The sequence below is a fragment of the Saimiri boliviensis genome, chromosome X (assembly GCF_048565385.1).
Source record: "Saimiri boliviensis isolate mSaiBol1 chromosome X, mSaiBol1.pri, whole genome shotgun sequence".
Taxonomy (NCBI): domain Eukaryota; kingdom Metazoa; phylum Chordata; class Mammalia; order Primates; family Cebidae; genus Saimiri; species Saimiri boliviensis.
Genome location: NC_133470.1, coordinates 14,663,486 through 14,685,974, shown reverse-complemented (window position 1 = coordinate 14,685,974; position 22,489 = coordinate 14,663,486). Strand labels below are relative to the sequence as shown.

The 22,489-nt window shown below is 43.4% G+C and overlaps 1 protein-coding gene across 2 annotated transcripts in view; it reads left to right on the top strand.

The window, feature by feature from the left end:
* The first annotated feature begins 12,486 nt into the window (after positions 1-12,486).
* The window catches only part of RAI2 (retinoic acid induced 2), a 63,815-nt gene continuing 53,812 nt past the window's right edge, over positions 12,487-22,489 (top strand). The window contains exon 1 of one of the 2 annotated variants that reach the window (XM_039475678.2): positions 12,487-12,721. The gene's annotated coding sequence lies outside the window, so the exon portion shown is untranslated. Of the gene's footprint in view, positions 12,722-12,905; positions 13,316-22,489 lie in introns of those variants that run through there. The other variant, XM_010334896.3, reaches the window with a different exon arrangement.

Here is a 22,489-nt window from a genome sequence, read left to right as displayed (position 1 = left end):
ATAAAATTAAAAACAGAAAAATGAATAAAAATGAAATAAAATTAAATGCTTGTTTATCAAAAAATGAAATGATTGATAAAGTTTTAATACAGTAAATAAAATAAAAATAAAGGAAAACAAGTCACCAATATTAGGAATATTGAGAATATTAGGAAGCACAGACTACCAGTACAGATCTCATAGTCATTAGAAGGAAAATAAGAGGATACTACAAATAATTTCTACTCATAAATTTAACAACTTAGAATAAATTGACCAATCCCTCCAAAACCACAAACTGTCAGTGTCAACCAACAATAAATAATCTAAATAGTCCTATAACTATGAAGAAAACTGAATTTGTGATTTAAAAACTCCTCCAAAAAGAAACATCCAGGCCCAGACAGTTTCATTGGAAAACTCTATCAAACATTTAAAGAAGAATTAACACCAATTATATATAATATTTTCCAGGAAATTGAATAACAGAAAAAAATTTCCAACTTACACTATGAGACAAATATCCTGATATCGAAACTAGACAAATAGTACAAAAAAGTACAAATAGATATCAATATTGTTTATAAACTTGGATGCCAACATTCTTAATAAAATAGCAAATCAAATCCAACAATGTATTAAGAGAATACACATGGACCAAGTGAAGTTTATTTCAGATATAAAAGAATGATACAACATTCAAAAATAAATCAGTGTTAACCTATCATATCAACAGGCTAAACAAAAATTCAGGTAATCAATATTAATTGATGCAAAAACACATTTGTCAAAATCAACACTCATTCATCATAAAAGTTCTCAGCAAGTTAGGAAGAGAGAAGAATTATTGCCACTTGACAAAGAGTATCTACAGTAAACCTATAGAAAACATTATACTTAATGGTGAAAAACTGAATATTTTCTCCCTAAGATCAGAAACAAGGTAAAGATGTCTATTCTCACCACTCATACTCAACATAGAACTGGAAGTTCTAGCCACTGCAGTAAAGCAAGAAAAAGAAATAAAGTCATACAGATTGGAAAGAAAGAAACGAAATAGTTCCTATTTGCAGATTACATGATTGCCTATGTAGAAAATTCCAAGGAATTTCTAAAACATAAAAAGATATTCTAGAATTAATAATTGCAATAATTGAGTTTAGGAAGGTCACAGAATGAAAGATAAGCAGAAAAAAATCTATCTTATTTCTATATACTAATAGAAAGCATATGGAAGCAGAAATTTAAAACACAATACCATTTACAATCACTTCAAAGAAAATGAAACACTTAGGTCTAAATTTAACTGAAAAATAACAATGTGCTGATGACGTTGAAGACTTTAATAAATGGTGACACTTTCTAAGTTAATGAATTAGGAGATTCAACACACTGAAAGTGTAATTTCTTTTCAATTTGATCTATAAATTGAAAGCAATTCCTATCAAAATCCCAGAAAAAATGTTATTGGCATATACAAGCTTATTCTAAAATTTATATTGAAAAGCCAAATAACTAGAATAATTCAAACTATCTTGAAAAAGAAGAATAAAGTAGAAGCAATTACTCTACCTGATATTAATGATTACTACAGTAATCAAGATAATATGTGTGGGTGGAGGGGCAGACACATACATACATAGATAAGTGGAAAGGAATAAAGAATACAGAAATAGACTCACACAAATATGGCCAACTGATTTTTGACAAAGGTGTAAAAGCAACTCAAAAGAGGAAAGGTAGCCTTTTCAAAAAATAGTGCTAGAGAAACTGGACATCTATAGGTAAAAATAAATAAATAAACAAAACTAAAGTAAAATCTTTTGCTCTGTAAAAGACCATATTAAAAGGATAAAAAAGTCAAGATACAGACTAAGAGAAAATATGTGCAAACCACACATCTGACAAAGAATTAATATTTAGAATATATAAAGAACTCTCAAAATTCAACAGTATAAATACCCAAACAATCCAATCATAAAATGGGCAAAAAGCATGAACAGACATTTCACCAAAGAGGATATACAGGTGGTAGATAAGCACAAAAAATATGTTCAACATCATTAGCTATCAGAGAAATACAAATTAAAACCACAGTGAGCTATCACTACACACCTGTTAGAATGGCTAAAATAAAAATGGTTCTAATACCAAAAACTGGTGAGTATGTGAAGAAGCTGGTTCACTCATACATTTCTGTTGGGAATGTAAAATGTTACAGCAACTCTATAAAGCAGTTTAGCTGTTTCTTAAAAAAAAACAAGCATGCAATTACCATACGACCCAGCAAGTGAACTTTTGAGCATTATCCTAGAGAAATGAAAACTTATGTTCACATAAAAACCCATACAGGAATGTTCACAGTAGCTTTAGCTATTGTAGCCCAAAGCTGACAGCAGACCAAAACTGAAGACAGCCCAGATGTGCTCCAACAGGTTAATGGTTAAATAAACCATGGTATGTACCATGAAATACTATTCTGCAATTATAAGGAATGAACTGTTGATACATACAGCAATGTGGATGAATTGCCAGTGAATTATGCTGAGTGAAAAAAGCCAATCCCAAAAGGTTACATACTGTATACTTCCATTTATGTGACATTTTTAAATGAAAAAAAAAAAAAAAAAAAAAAAAGTAATGGAGAACAGAGTGGTGGTTTCCAGTGGCAGGAATGGGATGGAGGAGAGGAAGAGAGGTAGATATGGCTATAAAAAGGCAGTAAGAGAGATCCTTGTTATGAAAATGTTCTATATATTAACTATAGTGTGGATACACACACTTACTCATGTAATAAAATTGCATACAACCAAATACACACACACACACCTGAGTACAAATACAACTGGAAAAGTCTTAATAAGATTGTGAATTGTATCAATGTCAATATTCTGGTTGTGACATCATACTATAGTTTTACAAGACATTACCAATGGCGAAAATTGGGGAAACAATAGAGGGGATCTCTTTGTATTATTTCTCACAGCTGCATGTGACTCTATAATTATCTCAAAAAGTTTTATCTTAAAAAAAGAGAGCAACAAAACAGAACTGAGAGCCCCAGATTAGAATCTTTTAAATATTAGCTTATTATTTGCTAAAATAGAAAGCACAAGTTAATGAAGAAGCTATTTCATATGAAATAGTGTTGAGACAATTGGCCAGCTAATCGGGGGAAAAAATAATACAATTAGAATCCACTTTACAATAAATACCAAAAAATTCTAAATGACTAAAATAGAATTAATTACGATACATTAGTTTTTACTCAAATAATAGAAGATTTCACAACAGAAAATAGGGATAGATTTAACTTTACAAAAATAAAAATCTTATCCATATAAAATAATAGCCACATTCATGGAATGAAAAGAAAATGGAGTATATATTTGTTGCCATTATGACAAACATTTATTCTGTATTAAGTAAATGACACATACACACTAATAAGATGCAAACACTAGGATTTAATGAAAAACTGAATAAAGACAATTCCCTTGGATATCCAAGTAGCAAGCACACAAATAAAAATGGCTCACCTCCCTAGTAATCAGAAAAATACATTTTAGAACAAAATGAGTCGATTTTTTTTTTTTTTGTCCAGGCTGGTGAGTACTCACAAGGCAGGTGGTCTCAGACCTCATATATCCTTTTAGAAATCAGTTTGGCAACATGTTCATGTCTCTGTGTCCATCCCAGAAATATTACAGCTGTGTATTTATGCTGATAAATAATTATTAATGGGGAACATTGATATACACAAAGATATTACTTGCAGTGTTCTTTTTAACAGCAGATTTTGGAAATGGCTTATACTTCTAATGGGTGGAAACTAAGTATATGGTAATAAATCCGCCTAATAAAGTTGTATACCACCATTAAAAATATTTATGGTGATTGTGTAGTGTGATTAGAATGCTATGATAAAATGCTTATTCTTTGAAGATGTTAAGGGATAAAAACAGGACTAAAACCACATGTAATATTATTTCAGTTGAGTAAATAGTATAGAGAAAAACTTGAAATGTAAAGATCACTGAAAGTGGTTATAATTGAATGTTTATGCTGAATATAGAATAAACTTTTACACTTATATTTAATTTTTAATGAATATTACAATGCACAATTCATTTTAAAAATAATACTTTTTTTTCTTTCTTTCAGGGCTGCCCCGCCCAGCAAGGAGGCAGACTAGTCCCTGTCTGCCTGCAGAGGCTTTGCTGAGCTGCTGTGGGCTCCGCCCAGCTGCTGTGTGACATTATATATAGTCTACAGTATTTCTACACTAATTGTGAATATTTTCTGAAGCAATAATGTTGTAACTTTCAAAATGTCACTTCTATTTCCTCTAAAATGATTCTTCTTCAGAAAACAAGGACTCATCTAATAGATTGAGTGAAATAGAGATGGTAGTGGTTCACAGTTTATGAAACGTGGCTGTTAAGTTTGGGGACAGCTCCTTTAAGGCAGGATGCCAGTGAATGAGAAACCAACTCTCTCCCATGTGCACAGAAATTTGAACATCAGAGATTGACAGAGACACTTCAGTGAATTGGGCTGTGTGGCGGAGCCACATGTCCAATGGAAGTTTTTTTGTTTTTTTTTTGTTTTTTGAGACGGAGTTTTTGCTTTTGTTACCCAGGCTGGAGTGCAATGGCATGATCTCGGCTCACTGCAACCTCCGCCTCCTGGGTTCAGGCAATTCTCCTGCCTCAGCCTCCCAAGTAGCTGGGATTACAGGCACGCGCCACCATGCCCAGCTAATTTTTTGTATTTTTAGTAGAGACGGGGTTTCACCATGTTGACCAGGATGGTCTCGATCTCTTGACTTCGTGATCCACCCGCCTCGGCCTCCCAAAGTGCTGGGACTACAGACATGAGCCACCGCGCCTGGCTTCCAATGGAAGTTTTGAGAGGTACGAATAGAATCAGACCCAGAAGCCTAGTTCTATAAATAGGGCCAATGTGGGAAGAGGTCATGGACGATTACTGGTAAATGCTGAGGCTCCATGGCTGAATGATGCCTAGTGTACTATCCTCAAGAATACAAGGAGCTTAGAAGAGAGAAGCAGGCCTCATCTGGGGCCCAGCACACTGGTGGTCTGACTCAGAAATTGGGCAAGGGTAATCCTAGTGGTGAAGAGTATCACCTGAAAGGGGCCAAGGTGAGCAGGGGCTGCCGGTAAGCTATCTTATGAGAGCAAGTAGGTGTTGACTTGGCACGAAGAGGCCACAAATGCAAAGATGGCAATTAAAAATGCTAGCCCGCCTAGACATGAGAGATTTTACACTTGCTCTCTTTTCTTTCTTCTATAAAATTGTTCCATTCATAAAATTTTATAATTAGAGAAATTCTCCCAGGTGAAGAAAAATGAAACTGTTAAAGTCTCTTTTGTACTACACATTGATGTCCTGTTCAAAAAATGAATGACCTGGCAACTCCTTTTATCTCTTGAAGTTATAGTAGCAGAACCCTTGCCAGTTACATTGGGGAGACTTGCAGTGCATGATCGGAGCAGACCTAACAAGCCATGGACACGCTGAGGGTGGTAGGAGCATGCGCTGCAGGGTGCGGCACAGACCATTTGTGAAACTGACTACCACACTCTTGTTTGTTCACGAAATGCATGCGAGCCAGGTCAGACAGGTTGTGTCTCTAGGGGAACTAATCCCTACCAAAAGCCTATGGGTTTGATGGCTGAGAAAGCCCGCAATAGCTTTTCTCCCAAGAGACCACTGCAGAGCTAGATCTCAGACTTGCCACAGTGCTGGGTACCAGGGGCCTGTGGATTTGGGCGATCGAGGATACTTACTGGCCACTCCATTGTCCTCTTTAACAATAACATTCCTGCTTTGGAGTGTCAACATGGTTATTTTTTAGCATCTGTTTTGGGCAATGTTCTAATTGTTGATGCTCATTAGTCCAGGGCAATTTTGCCGATTTTTCCTTTCTTACTCAGAGATGAATCTGGTTCATTTGCGAATGAACTTCTAAGAGAGGAAAAGGTGAACCTTGTACCTGGAAATGGAACGGGACTTGGCATGTGCAAAGGTGTGTGTGTGTGTTCATGTGTGCATTTATGTGCATGTGTGTGTGCATGTGTGTACATGTACATATGTACATGTGCTTGTGTGCATGTGTGTGTGTGCATGGGTATGTGTGTGCATCCAGTTCTTCTGTGCAGACATCTCTGAGCCTCATACTCCACATGCGAAGGCTGGGTTGGGTGGGGTCGTCTCTGAGCTCTCCTACCCCTGGTCTGTGATGTGCCAGTATTTCACTCACACTCATGCCACAGTTGGCACAGGTGTCCCATCCAGCCAGATAATTCACTGCCCAAAACAAATCTAGGTGTATTTTAACTTCACTGACATCCCTGCCTTATAATTTCATGCCCCTGACTCCAACTCTCTACTGGGGCTATAACTGTGTTCTGGTCCTTCCTTGGTGACCTTCATGGACGCTACTCTGTCTCTTGCAGCCTGGCTTCTCATTTGGCTTGTATAGGACTCTCCGCAGATTTGAGCAAACCCTGGTGGCCTCAAGTGACAGTCACATGACTCTAACTCCAACCCCACTCTGCCCACATCCTCCCTCCACATGGAAAAGGAAGGCAGATTTAACGGTTATGATACTTGTAGGAGATGTGGCTGTTTCAGCTCCTTTGGAGTAAGAGACCAAGCCCAAATGGGAGGGGAGATAGCAGTGAGTTTAACAACTACTTACTGCTGGCTTCCTACGCTGGGAGAACTGAAGTGGCATCTGTGGGAGGTGCAAGCCACAAGGCCTCTCTCGACGTGCACCATCAACTCAGAGAGATGAGATGCAAGGGGAAGGATGGGTACCACTGGTGCGAGGCATCTAGGTCCCAGAGGGAGAGGAGAGTTTACTCAAAGCCACTTAGAGCAGTGACAGAGCGTGGGATAGATGTTCCCTATCCTGACCCCTGGCACAGGAGTCTCACCCTCCATCAGAGGCAACAGTGTGCCTTGAAGGCATGGCTAGAATGGAAACTGCCCTATGCACAGTGGGCCTTCACCCATGTTCTAGTTTAGATTATCACCTTATCTAATAGATAGAGTGAAATAGAAATCCAAAGTCAGAAAACTGACTTGGAAGTCAGTTTGCCATGACAATCCCTAACCTACTTCTTCCTGACACCTGTTTTTGTCAGATTGCTTGACTCAAGAATGGCCTTTGTCCCCAGGATTTAGGGTAAAACAAAACAAAGACAACCCTGTTGCTGCATGTATGGCTTAGGATGCTTTCAATGAAATTGCAAGTGATGGAGACCTGACTCAAAGAAGCTTAGCCTATAAAGCAGTGTAATAATTTACATAACCAGAAGTACATGGTTGGGTGGCTCTAGAGCTGCTTATTCTAGTAGTTTGACAACTTAGCCATGGTCTTAAGTTCTTTCTCTACTTTTGCTGTGATGCTTTGAGCATCAGCTCCTTTCTAGGCCTTGTTCCTTGCATAATAGTGATCATCCAGCCTGGTTTACTGGAAAGACCCAATTCATGCCTTTTCCCCTGACATAGTTGTTAATAGCAATACCTTTCACCCTCAGTAGCATCCCGGTTTAGGTGATCAACTATGTGGTCACATGCATAATGTTTTTGCTGTTAGTTGCAAATGGAGTTACATTAGCCTCACATCCATCGGGAGAGGGAGGGATGCTCTCTCAGAGAGTAAGAACTTTGCTAGGAATTCCCAGAAAATCTCTCCTCTCATTTATCTGGCCCTAATTATAGCAGGAGGGATGCAATTTTTCTTAGTTAAAATAGACCTACCCTAAATCTAGGATGAAATTCTAAGATAGCTAAGTTTCACGGGAGAGGGATGGGTGTCTGATTATTAGTGCTCTGTTAGGAAAGAGAAATTGAGACTACAGAATACAGCAGCCACAAGCAAAACCCTTTATAATGAGCCTGCTTCTTACTCATGATAATTTCTCAAAAATCTCTATGAAATGCAATGCTCTACTGCTTGTGAGACTAGTCAGAGCTGCAGCTGGACAATGAGAGGCTTCAATGCAGTACAGGGATAGTACTTTATTATTCCTTGCCTTCTAGCATGTAGCTTAGTACTTTAAAGTAATAAATGTTCAGTATATACTTATTGATTGCCTAACTGAAGGACCAACTCGCATATCCTTTGATCCGGTCTTTGCTAATTTTATCCAAAGGGCATAAAACAGTTCGTAGGAAGTCCTCAAATGAAGAATACTGAAACTCCCCACCCCAATGCAGAGTGCACTAGATGTCTCTTTCCCATCCAAATAGTCAAACCTTTCCCTCCCCCCATGAGCTCTGAACACTCCTCAGGTAAAAATGTCATTCTCACTGGGCTGTTTCTCTGAATGCTTTCCATCTTCTTTCCCTAAACCCAGGTTTGATTTCTGTCCTCTGTGCTTCAGTTATCCCTTGTATTTTCTTCAGCACTTCTCCTTCTGCCTTGTGTTTACGTTTTCAAATGCCTGCCTCATCCAATCACCCAATCACCCAGTAAATATTAGTAACCGTGAAAACATTTGTAAAACAAAGTTTCCATTTTAAATACATTATTCCACTTCAATAAAATATAGACCCCTTAAGAAACTCTTGAAAGCAATAGACAATTTCCGCAGATGCATTCACACGGGTGAGCACTAAACTGACATCTACAACTTAAGAGCTTTCAAGAACCCCTTGAGAAAGCCATATGTTTATGCAGACGAGGTCAGATTGTGTTGGTGCACCCCAGGGTGATAGGTTCAGCGACCAGCCCAATTCACGTGTCTTCTACAGAAGTCACCAATTATACTGGTTCAACCAACACCTAGGGCCTAACAACTCCAAAATCTTGGTCTCTGACTTAAGTCTTGAACTCCAGATCTGCTCTTCCAAATGCCTACTGGACATCTCTGTGTGGCTAATCAACAGGCACCTCCAATTTGAGATGTCCTAACCAGAACTCCCTGGAGCAGATACTGACGGTGCACCACCCATATCCCTTGAGTGCTATCACTTCAATGTGCTCCACAGACATCCAGCTGCCAGGATCTTCTCTCTGTATTTGGGGAAAATTTTCTGCCTAAGCTGGGTGACAAGTTGGAATTGCCAGAAATTCAGCATCCCCTGGACCGCTCTTAACTAGCTTCCTCACCTCTGGAGTGGGTGCTTTGTATCCTGTCCGAGGGTTTGCCTGTGTGATCAAGCTCCAGTTGCTCACAGTGGTAACTGGCCTTGCGAATGTCCCTCCCATTATCCGCTGTCCCTCTGGCTCCCTTCCCACTTCCCTACTCCCCTACAGTGTTTCCTTCACTTCCCAAATCAACTTTCTGCACTGGAATCCTTGTCTCAGGATCTGCTTCTGAGGGAACCTAGGACACTTGTCATCGCCAGCGCGAAATCGTCTTCTCTTCCTAGGGACTTCTATCTCAGTGACCACGCCCTCCCATCCTGTCACCCAACTCAGGAAACCAGGTGTCAGTCACTCTTACTCCTTCTGTTTCCTCTGTCATTAAGCCTTGTCGATTCTGCATTCCAAGTACCACTTGACTCAAGTTCCTATTCTTCATCTCTGCTGGCACGACCTTCATTCAAACCTTGATCATTGCAACAGCCTCTCTTACCTGGCCTCCCTGCTGCCAATCTCACCTCCCTCTGATCAGTCCTCCACACCAACCAACAGAATGGTCATTCCTCATTCCAAATCTTTCCTTGTCACTCCCTTGCTTAAAGCCTTTCAATGGTTCTCACTGACAACAATAAAAAGCTCCTTGACAGGACCGACCAGGGACCTCAAGTGGCCCTTAGCTTCATTTTCCCCCTCCTCTACTACTCCTCACAGCTTCTACTATGGACTTACAAAATATCTGCAGCCTCTAGACAGTGTACTGCATCCCAGCTTCAGTTCCCTTCACATATAATGCCTTTTGTTTACTTTGGAAAGCTTCTTTTTATCTCTCACCACTCAGCAACTGTCACCATCTCCGGCAACCTTTTCTGATTTCCCTGCCCCATGCCATTCCCTATTCCTTCCCAGTGCAGGAATAGACCCACTCCTTGGGTGTTCACCCAGCTCATTTTATAACTCACCATGTACCACATAATGTCACATTGTATTATGAATAGTTTTTGTTAATCTGTGAGCAGACTGGGGTCAGAAACCATATATTTACCATACCTCTAACCCACATCCTTAGCTCAGTGACTGGGCAGCTAGTAGGTACTTAAGAGATGTTTATTGGATAAACAAATGAATCACTCATCTGGCAAGTATGTGAAAACTCAATTATAAGGAGATGTTGTATTAGAGAAGCAGGATATGGATAAAAAATAATATCTGGGATGGGAAATTTCTTGGGTACTTATTTAAAATAATCAAATATTACAATTAAAGATCTCAAAAAATCACCCTGACCCATCCTGAAAGATTTTGAGGTTGTTCTTTCCTGCTGTTTTAGCATGTTCCTTCTTCCCTCCATTTTCTTAGGCACCCCTTTTAATGTATGAACACAATTATTCCACATTAATGTCCTATTTCTGTCCCAAAGCACCCCCTCATACACAAATCCAGACCTATCCTTTATGAACCTCTTTTTTCCTTCCCTTTGCAAGGGCAGCCAGGATGAAATGGCAGAAGGGTGCCAGTATACATTTATTTGGGAATGGGGGCCATGATACCTGTTGCCTATGCATTAATCTGAATCGATATAATCTTTCCTGAAAACATAAGCACCTCAAAAGGCAGCAAATATGAATCACAACTGGCAGTCAGGATCAAACATTAACCCAAGGTTGCGATGAAGCCAAAAAAAGAAATAGGCTAGTAATTGCCTTCCACGATATCAATCCCTACTTTATACAGACATAGCCCCTCAACACACACAAAGACTTTATGGATCTTTCATCCATGAACTTGCCCAATTATAATTGTCCAGCTGTGTCTTTAGTTGTATTCAGGCTAGGTCTTGGCAGCCGAGACCTCACATACCTGATCCAAGAACTTATAATAGTTATGAGGTCTATAGAGGAAGACTTTGGTTACTGAAATGATTGAAGACACATTCATAGACAAATATTTCCACAGGTATCATTAATTGCTTGGGGCTGATTTTAAACCCCCCATAGCCTGATTGAAACAAGTAGAAACTGACATTTTGTGTTGATATTCATTATTGTCAATTCTTCAACTTGCACTGTGTGTCTTTCCACCCCTGTGTGGTCTTGGTATTTCTTAATTTAACTCTTCTTTTTCAAAAGAGAAAATTCAGTATCAAGGAATGGTACTACTTACCAGGGCTGATTTCTCCTTTAGGCATAGTAGACACAGTGCCTGGGGCTCACTGTACTTTTAAGGACCCACAGAAATCTTTTAATTTCTTTTAAAATAAAAAGAAAAAGGATTTTTTAGGTTGAAGAAACTGTTTTAATATATAATACTATTATATTCATCCTTACACTAATGCAATTGTAACATGTAATTTGTAATATCTTTCTACAGAGGAAGGAGTCCACAAATGCAAAAGTGCTCAAGACAGTCATCATTCAGCCTCACTTACTACCACCTTATGCCTGCAACACAACATGGTTAGAATAGAGCCTTTTGAACGCAAGTTCAAGTTCCCATATCAATTATAAACTGTGTTATAAAACTCAGATTTGATAAGAGGAAAGTCATGGGTTAATACACACAGTATTGGAACTTCAGGGGGCTCGAGACTACCAAGAACAGACAGATTCATTCTGTTCTCTGCTGTGATTAAATAATTTCTGCTCTGCTATTCTCTCTCAAATATCTTCATCCTGTTTTGATTAATAGAAAAAAATCTTTACATCTTTGGAGATTCATTAACCCAATTTGGTTGCTTCCTTGGCTGTCTCAAGAATTCTAAGGATTTATTGTTTTCAATTTCAAAATGATCAATAGTACAACTGACACCTACCACTTATATGCCGGTCAGCAATCATACAGTCACCGTCCCTGTAACTCCAGTTCTTAGCCCAGTGTCTGGCAAACACTAGGCGCTTAATAAAGGTTAGATTTATACATGAATCACCTCTTGGATGGAAATTACATTATGTAGGTGTATTAATTTGATCTTTTCCAATCTCCCACCTTGTAAGAAGCATCTTCCACCGATATCACAATTGTCATTTTCGGGTGATCTCTGGGCTCTTCTTCCCACCTCCCGTGGCTCCATCAGCTAGCCACTTCCTCCCTCCTGGGCTCTGTTCCTGGCTCTTCTCCATCCTGGGGTCTGGAATAGTCCCCAGCCCGCCGGGAGGCAGTAGGGTCCCAGCTCCTCCGGCCCTCCCCGGCGCTCCCCACAAGGTCTCCCCGGACACCCCTTCCTCCAGGCACCCCGCGCCGCCCACGGCCACGCCCTCCCCGTGGGCGAGATCACCTGTCCCTCCTCTGCCGCCGCCTCCTCGGGTACCCTTTCGCCCCCCTCCTGTTCCCCCTCCTCCGCCGCCTCCCCCAAGCCCTCCCCTTCCCCGCCTCCTCCCACCCCTTGGTGTATATAGTAAAGGCCGGGCGCCGCACGCAGACACACACTCGCCCGGACACAGGCGCACACACGCTCACGCACAACCGGCAGCGGCAGCGGCGACAGCGGCTCGGTGACAGCGGCGACGGCGGCTCCCACCGCGGCGCACCCCCTTCAGGCGGCCGGCGGTGAGGCCAGACCCGAGAGTTCCAGCACCCGCGACCACCCCGCGGCTTCCTGGAGGCGGCGGCCGCGATTGCAAGGTAGCGGCCGCTGCGCCCCCGTGCGGGCCGGGGTCACCCCCACCCTCCCCTCGCGGACCTGCCACCGGGACGCAGGGGGCGCGCCGGGCTGGGCGCGCCTGGCGGGGCCCGGCGCCCGGGGAGGGGCCTGCTCCCGGGGGCAGGACGGCGCCCGGAGGCCGGGGCCGGCGGGGAGGGCCGGGCGGGGGCGGGGACGGGGACGCTGGCCGAGGCCGCCGCCCGTGTGGCGCGCCGGGGCTCCGCTCCGGTTCCCGGCGCCGCGCACTGGCCGGCGGGGCCAGGGACTGCCGGGGAGGCGGCGCCGGCCGGCGGGGCGGGGGCCCCGAAGTGGGTTTCGGGCCGCCGCCCGCACTGGCACCGGGCGCAGAGAGCGGTTCACGGCGGACTCCGAGCCCCGGCGCCGCACCAAGCGGTCTCCGGATCTGCAGTTCTGCCCCGGCCGGGAAAACCCGGCGCCTTCCAGGCCCTTCGAAAGATGGATTCTGTTGACGTATCTGGCGGCCCTGGCGAGCCGGGTGGAAAGTTGGGTTTTGCCAGATCGCGCTGGGCTCCTCTTTGTGAGGCGCGGCCAGCCCCGCATCCCCCCGGAGCCGGGTGAGTGTGCGCCGACGCCCCGGGAGCCCCGGTGCCCCCCAATGCCCAGCCCCGGGGTGACCGCACCAGCTCGGGCTTTCTGCCATGTTAGGCACAGAGCAACGTTCTCGTTGCATTTTTGCGTGCGTTTTAGTGGCGCCTTTTGCTGCGGAGGGAGTTACTGCTTCTCTCTGCGGTGGCTTTTTCGGGGTTGGGGTTGTGCTCTCTGTGTTTGTTTGTTTGCCATTTAAAGCCCGACTATTGTTCAGGATAAGCTCCGCCTGGGTGGGGAAATGGCATCCCACCACAGTTGCTGGCGAGGGGTAGAAATGTTGCCAAACAGCTGCTGCTTTGTGTTTCCCTATCAGAAGTCCCTGGAGTAGGTTTGGGGCAGGACGGATGGATGGAGAGAGGGATAGGGCACGGAAGAAAAAGGTGGCTTTGGAGGAGCGGATTGTCACCGGCACCATGGCACTCACTCAGCGTCCTTTTCGGCCTGCCAAACTTTTATGAATATTCCTTTTGTAGCAAAGGGAAGCTTGATGAATTTAGCCCAGTTTTCCAAGGAAAAGCAACCCATCTTTAACAATGGTTTGAGAACTTAATCAATGAAAAAGGCAGGAGAGGAGGACAAGGAGGCGCCGACACCATATCTGGTATGTGGTTGCTGCTTGCAGTCAGGTAGGGGAGAGGTGGGCAGGGCACGGCGCGGCGTCTGGGTGACCGTGTTCCAGGAATTGTTGGAAGCTCTCACCTGTGCCCGCTGGTGCCACCCACCGTCGTGCCCCTACATCCCGGGCTGCCCAGAACCCGGCGATGGGGTTTGAGGGGCGGCTTGCGGCAGTGCGCGGGCTGGCCCCCCTCATCTGGCGTTTTTAAGGATGTGTAAATATTTTGCTGAGGATAAGTGACATCAACAGAATGATATTCCGCAGAGCCCGGGTGTGCAGCGATGATAAATAGATATGGCCAAAGTTTTGATAACCGCGTATTTTCATGGCTCTCTCTGTTTCATTTGGGTCTTTGTTTTTGTTGGTTTAGCATTATCTCGCATCCTCTGGTGTGATCCCTTTATTTAGCTGATTCTTGGAAGCTTCTCTTTAGAACAGAGAGAAAAGCAGCCAGCAGGGAGAAAACAATTCTTAGCTTTGCATGAGTCAGGCAAGGTTTTCTGTGCCTTTCCCAGGAAATCCTTCCCACCGTTTTCTAGATGTCTCTCTTGCTCCTTTGGAGTCCTCAGAATTGGTTGTTGGTAGAACGAGAGACTTATGATAACTTTGAAAATGTGGTGTGGACATGCCTTTGTTACAGTAGAGGGGTGGCAAGGTGGGAGGGGGACAATATGGAAGGGGACAGTATGGTGGCTAGTTTTCTTCTCAAACGGGAACATGAGAAGCCAGGGGTGGGCTGGAAGGCAGAGAATCATAAGCTTGGTGGCATCCCAGTTTCCCTGCCCCTTACAAGCCCAGAGAAGCCACCTCCCCCCACACCCCCACATACACACAGTCTCCTTCGAATGGGCACTCGCTTCTCGTCCTGACAGATGCCCACTAGAGGCATCCCCAGGGCAGCCCAGACACTGTGAACCAAGTCAGACTGGAACTTAGGGGTAGTGGCTACTTTGGCACGAGCCCAGGGGACCATTCAGCCACCCGAGGGGGTTCCTTTATGATGAAAGAAAGCCAAGACCTCCAGCGGTGACGTTCTGCCCAGGAAAACCAGTTCATCTGAGGAACATCTGAGCAAATGAAAAGACAGTTTTCCAAGTGATGTTGCTTGCTGGGGTGAAAACTCGGTTTGATAGGCAGTTAGGCAAGAACTGTAAGATACATTTCAAAATCTTGTGTCCAGAATACAGAGTCCCTGAGACAGGACCATCTGAACTGCAAGAAAGAAAAATCAAAGACTAGAAGGTGTATGAGAGCTGTTGCTGGGAGTGCTCTAGCTGTAATGACCCAGAAGCTGAGGATAGGACTGGCCTCCCAAATCCATTGACCCAGAATGGAGATAGTCTGGATGTACAGAGAGCCCTGTAGAATGTGCTCCAAATCTTTGATAAGACAATAGGAAACGTCTGTTCTCTGGTTTCTCCCCTAACCTTAGCATTTTGGAGAGGATGGTAGTGGAAGGAAATAAATTGGGACGGGAACTAACATTGATCGTTGGCCTCTGTCTGCCAGGCACTTCACATGTGGTAAACCTTCTCAGCCACCTTATGATGGAAGAATTATTTTACAGATAAGGAATCTGAGGCTCAGATAAATTTCCAGTCGTGTGTCAGATTTCAGACTTTGGTGGTTATGATTTAAAGGGGCAACATGTCCCTCTTCTGCTCCAGATCTCATTTATTTTTCTTAACCTGTCGGAGCCTCAGTTTCCTTACCTACAAGATGAGAATAATCTTTCCCATCTCACATGGACATTGTAAAGATTAAAGTGGGGCTTGTCAGCATGGAACCACAGGGCTAAAACTAGAGTATGACACCAGGTACTTCAGGCCCCCAACCAAACATACAAATCTCTGGATCTCTTCCTGCTGGATCTTTCAGCCCCCCCACCTTGACAAAGTCTGGTACCCAATTGGTGGGAGTTGGCGGGGGAAGGTGGAAGCCCACCAGTGGGCAGCCCAGTTGCTCACAGTGCATACTTATGTGCCAAGTAGATAGATCCAATAATACCTATGTCAGATGGACAGAATATGCCTTTACATCTTGGAGTCCCCACCACTTAAATGTTGCTTAATAAATGAGAGTTGAGTGACTAAATGATGGCACTGAAGAAGTGAACAGCAATGGGGAGGGGACTGTAAATCATTGTTACGGGAGACCCAGCAGGAAGAGATCCAAAGATTTGTATGTTTGTCTGGGGGCCTGAAATTCTTGGTGTCATACTCCAGTTTTAGCCTTTGGCAGCTCCATGCTGACAAGCCTCAATTTAATCTTTACAAAATCCATGTGAGATGAGCAAGATTATTCCCATCTTGTAGATGATGAAACTGAGGCTCAGAAAGGTTAAGCAACTAACTGAAAGTCCATGATGGGACCAAAGGGTGGGTGAGGTATTTTTTACTAGTAATGTCTCAAATAAACAAACACTCTATAGGAAAATGAGGAGGGGACTTGCTATGCAAATGTATCATTAAGGCAAACCCCTTAGTCCCCTTTCAACCAGGTGGTAGCCTTTAACCTCCTAGAAATTCTGGAGCCACTGAGAGAGCTGGGCTTCAAAGCTATGTATGAGGTGCTTCTGAATGCTGCCTCCCTGATCAGAATATGAGGGAGACCTCAGAGAATGAGGGGGAAAGATGGCTAATTGCACTCTTCCCACACACAAAAGCCTGTGTGGGCTTCTGAATTAAGCTTGATTTGGGGATCAGGGTGACATCCTTGCTATAGAGTTGGCAGCTCTTGTCTTGAGAGAATGCCTCTGATTGCCACTTCTCCCTCCAACCTGATTGTCTGCCTGGGTGCCCATCATCTCATTCTTTCCAGACTCAAGGCCTTTCCTCCGTGGCTTACAATGTTTGATGAGCCTCTTGAGTCTGCCACTTCCCTGCCCTCTGATGGCAGCTGGTGAGACGCTGATTTTGGCAGCCAGGTTGGTACTTGTGGACTTCACACATGACCCTCCTTCTCTCTCCTGCCAAGAACACACACACGAGCACACATGCACACACAGACACAGGAGCACATAATTTGATCACATTTCTGTATCTGCTTCACCAAATTAGATTCAAACCCTTCAGAATTGTTATTGAAAGAAGTATGTGACTTTGGTGTTCTCTCCCAGCCCCTGGCCTGAATAGACCAGAGCAGCTAAGATGAAGACGGCTCAGCCAGCAGATGTCTTGAGACATTGATCATACTTGCTGGACTTCCCACTACTGTGGGGGCAGCACCCCAAAACATGGGCATGGTCTGCCTTCATCCATCTGGGCTGCTGTAACAAAATCCCATAGGCTGGGTGACTTATAAATGATAGAAATGCATTTCTCATAATTCTAGAAAATGGGAAGTCAAAGATCAAGGTGCCAGCAGATTCAGTGTGTGCGGAGCGCTTTTTTACTGATTCAGAGAGGACATCTTCTTGCTGTGCCCTCACATAGTGGAAGGGGCAAGTGAGCTCTCTGGGGCTTCTTTTACAAGGGCACTCATCCCATTCATGAGGGCTCCACTCTCACGATCTAATCACTAAGCAAAGGCCCCACCTCTTAATACCATCACGTTGGGGATTAGGATTTCAACATAGGGATTTGGAGGGGACAGACACATTCAGACTGTGCATGGTCCCAGGGTCTTTCATAAAAGCCAATTTTAATCTCTACTTAGACATTGGGCTGGGCTCCTCGAACATCCCAATCCTTGTAATTCAATTTCTGCTGTAATTAGCTCCAACAGCTCAGTAATTCTAGAGACCTCTGGAGCAGATTCTGCTCACACCTATCACTCCTCTTCCCATAACTTTTTGGTTTTTCAGCACAGCATTGTCTAATAGAACTTTCTATGATGATGGAAATGTCCCATGTCTGCACTGGCCCACACACTAGCCACTAGCCACATGTAACCGTGGAGTGCTTGAAAAGTGGTTGGTCCAAATTAGGAAGTGCATTAAATATAGCACATGCATAGGATTTCTAGGACTTAATTCAAAAAAAGAATCCAAAATAGCTCATTAATCTTTACATTGATTACATGGTGAAATGATAATATTTTCAATATATTAGTAAAATACGATAGAGTATTAAAATTACTGTCACTTGTTTCTTTTATTTTTTTTTAATGTGCCTACTAAAACATTTAAAATTACATGAACATTTCTATTAGCCAGAGCTGCTCTGGAGCAAACTAACTAAACTTGTGGCTTCAGCCTCCAGATGTTTTAGGGACATAAATGCTCTCCATCTTGGTGGCAGATGAGAGGCAGGGGGCTGACTCAGTAGCCACAGCAGCCTGGCATCAAGCAATTTTGATTTTCAGTAGCTCGTCATGGGGGTTCCCTACTCGCAGTCTCATGTTCTGTGAGCAATGTGGGACCCAGAAACCCAATAGAATGAGCAAGGCAGAAGGAGCACAGGCAGTATTGGCTGAAATGAAATGGCTTCTTCCCTTTCCTCGACCCTGCCCACCCTAGGCCGGTGTCCTCGTCCATCAGAGAATTCCTTGACACCTGTTCTAGTAGCAGCTTAAAGTAATATCCATCCCAGGGATTTGTGCTTGGAGAGTAATGTTGCCAGTAGACACCCTCATGCTGAGAGTGGGTTATTTGGGGCCAGGGCCAGCCTTAAAGAAAATAAAAAAGAGGATGCACACTGTCATTTCCTGACAGCTTGATGAGAACAAGAGCAAAGGCATAAATAAAATTTCTGCGAGGGAGACAGAATAAGGAAGGTCAATTTCACACAACCATAGCACCATGGATGAAGAAACCTGGCCAAAAGAGGGTTCAGGGAGGTGGAAGAAGGATTTTGGCTGGTTCCGTGGTATCATCATATCACATCATTACTGGGTCTTTCCCTGGGCACTGGGCATGGCACGAATAGGCAGAAAAGGATGGGATAATGAACTCGGGACTGCAGTGATTTACAGGTCAGGCGTCTGTGGCTCTGGCTCCTGAGGGGGCTGCCCTCACAGGGAACCCTTGGCTGACCTCCTTCGGCTCCTCAGAAGGAGTTGGTTTTGTTTCACATGGCAGAAGCAGACTGTTTACTGGAGCACAGGAAGAATCCGACATTCTGGCGAAAAATAATTCATTAACAGCCAGGGTATTACCAGTTCCCTGGAAAAGCTCCTCCAGCTGCACTGTAGCAACTGTTCTTTTTCAGCAGCAGAATTGGGCCTTGCTGGCAGCCAAGACTGGGTGTGTTTGGGCGTTTTTGTTGCTGTTATTTTTGCCTTTGTGTGTATGGCCACTTTTTCCTTATAATTCAGAGAAAGAAATGGAGGCCTGGAAGGATTGAAATGGTGTAGCTGTCAGCCATTCTTTCCTTCGTGCTGTAAGCCTGGAAGCTTCAGGCTGACTGTAGGAACATAGGTTTTTCCTGATCAAAGCCCATCCCCAATGTGGGGGCACTGCAGAACCACATAGAATGTTCTAGGATGAAAGGAATTTTAGGGAACTGAAACACCTGTTCTTAAGATTCTCTGAAAGCAATTGGCTGAAGAATCCCTCCCCACCCCCATACGTACAACCAGACAGAAAGTCCAATCTTGGCCGTGTGGAATTCTTTTGCTTACTATTAATTGGCACAGTGGGGCCAAAGTATGTGATTCATCATCCCAGTTTTGAGGACATTTGGAAAGCCAGGCAAGCATAACCAAGAGAATGAGCTGCATGTTTTGCTCACTAAAGAATGATTGAATCTACAGTAAATACAAGGAAAGATTCAGGAAGCTTTTTGTGCTCTGGAAAAATATGTTTTAAAAAAAGGTTTCTGTCTGCCTGTTTGTTTATTAATGCTTCATGCTCAGAAGTGTGTGCCCAACTAGCAAAAAATGGGAAAGAATAGCATTTCCTTGTTTTAGTTTTTTTTTTTTTTTAACTCTAATCGCAGGTTAAGTAAGATACAGTGTATTGATTTTGGTTTTGTATGCAACATAACTAGATAATCATTTTGTTTTATGAGATATTAATTTCCACCCATTTAGAGTGATGAAATATGCATTTAAAATATGCCATACCGACCCCACCATCATCACAGTATTTCTTTAATGTCCCTAGATTCAGAAGGAGAAAGTATTTTATTTATATGGAAAACAAGTAAATATGGAAGTCAACATATATGTAAACCTTCCTTAGATTTTGAAAAAGATAGATCTTTTCCCTTTGATGACTGCCAAAATTATGAATGTTAAAGGCCAAGCATATTGGCTTTTATCTGGAGCATGGTTTCTTCACCTTGGTCCTGTTGACATTTCAGACCAGAGAATTGTTTGTTGCAGGGGACTGTCCCATGCACCTTAAGATGTTCAGCAGCATCCCTGGCCTCCACCCACTAGACACCATTAGCACCACATCCCTCTACTCCAAACCCTGCCAAATGTCCCCTCTGGGACAAAATTAGCCCTATTGAGGACCACTGGTCTAGACAAAAATTTAATAAGTACTTTGTGTTTTTGTGAAAATTCCATTTGAAATAATAAAAGACACAATTTTCCCCCTCTGACTTTTATATATACAATTCATGGGCATGATTAATTAACAGTTGTAAGTGGGTCATGTGTCTGACTTAATTCTAAGGTTGGCAGAAGGGTCTATAAGATTGCATAAGCATGGAGACTTTTTTAAGGCAGGCAATTTTATAAGTCATAGGTAATTGGGGGATGCGTTGTAAGAACTAGTGGCTTCTCTGGTTTTTCATAAAGAGAGCAGGTTTATTCCTCCCTAATTTCTTTTTCGTATGCACCTGATTCCAGGCATGACTTCAAAGCCACCAGGCATCTTCCACTACCCCTGGCTCCTCCCCACTGTCATTTCTCCAGTAGCATCTTAAGCCCGAGCCAATTAATTTAGCCTTTTAGTGTGCTTGTGAGAGCACTGCTTGTAATATTGTAATGGACTCATTTCAGATTGTGGCAGCCCTTTACTCACCACTGAATTCTATGTTTTCCAGTACTATTGAGAGAAAAAGTCAACAGTACTTTCTTGGTAGATGGATCATTTTTCATAATGATTGGAAGTTGAAATTCTGGTGGCCCCCATCACCCCTGGCAGTTTTGTTTCCTTTTACACACATTTGTTTCCTTGAAGCCATTCTCCTTGAGACAGCTAGCACCTGGTAATGCCTACAGGCAGCAACAGCAGATGAAATGCTGCCACCAGGACAAGCCCTCAGCCATATACTTTCTGGTAGTCCCTTGAAAGGCTAGAAAGGAGGGTCATGTCTTACACAAGAAAGGTGTCATGGGGGCAAACTGTGCCCTGCCTATACATGGAAATGCAATGGGTCTTTAGGGGACAGGGAGAGGGCAGAGAGTGTCCCCCAGATCAGCCCTCCCCTGCCAGTCTCTGGGAGTGATGTGGGAATGGGGGATGCTGGTGGAGGATACCGGGCAGTTGCTCAGTGCAGAAGTCAACATAGGCCACTTCATTTTGCAGCCACCCAAGGTAGGCTGACTTTTTCCAAAGAGTGCCATGCGTAGGATTCCCTTGCACGCTAGCCAGTGAGGAAAGATGGAAAGGTGAGCATTGAGGGATTTGGCAAGCCAGCAGCATTTCTTCATTGGTGAGTTCCAGCATCTCTTGAAGTATAGTTGAAGTCTTCCTTGTCGCCATAAAGAGAGAGAGGCTGGCAGAGATCCACAGTGTGCTGGGCTCAAGCAGATAAATAATTGATTTGCAGCACGTGACACTTGGTCATTCTAAGTTGCCAGTCCCTTGCAGGCCAGGATTCGGGTGATGGTCGAAACACTGGGAGAGGAAACAGGATCATAAATCTGGGTGTTGGAGGCCAGTTTTGTGGTGCAGAGGCCACTGGGGCCACCGCTGTGTGCTGCAGAAGCAAACAGACAGGTCCGAGTGGTATGTTGTTCCTCAAAATAATGGCAATGGAAATGGCTGTGAAAAACATTTAGGACCTTGTCATAAAAATGCAAACAGTCTTCTTTCTATAGAGAAAAGCTAAATAAACCCTATTGCAGCTGTATTAAGTAGAAACAGATTTGGAAATCGGGTGTTTTTTTTTTTTTTTTTTTTTTTTTCTTTTTTTTTCTGAGACACTTATTTATAGCAGGTTGGGCAGAGGCTGCCACTATCTTTCGAGACTCCGGAAGAGTGTTTTCCAGATGGTCCTCGCTGTTTTTCTCTTTATTAAGCTTAGCTAACACTGCTGTGCTTGGAAAGGGTCATAGAAACCAGTGGTTTTTTTTGTTTGTTTTGTTTTGTTTTTTCAGATTACAATGGCCATTGATTGGTTAGCAATCAATGGATGGGAATGGATTGAGCCTGTGCCGATGAATTTCCTATTGCATTTTATAAACAAGGAAAATGTCAGGAAAGCACAAAATAGAGGTGCTCTTTCGACTATGTATATCAAAGCTTTGAAAACCATACGGAGTTACATTTCTTATTAATTTCCATTTAAATTTTGTTTTTAAAACAATGCTCCCCTCTTTACTAAAGCTCTACAATGTCACCGTTTCCTTTCCAATATCTAAACAATGTCCAGATCCATTTCAGATTGAGCAATTAGCTCTGGCT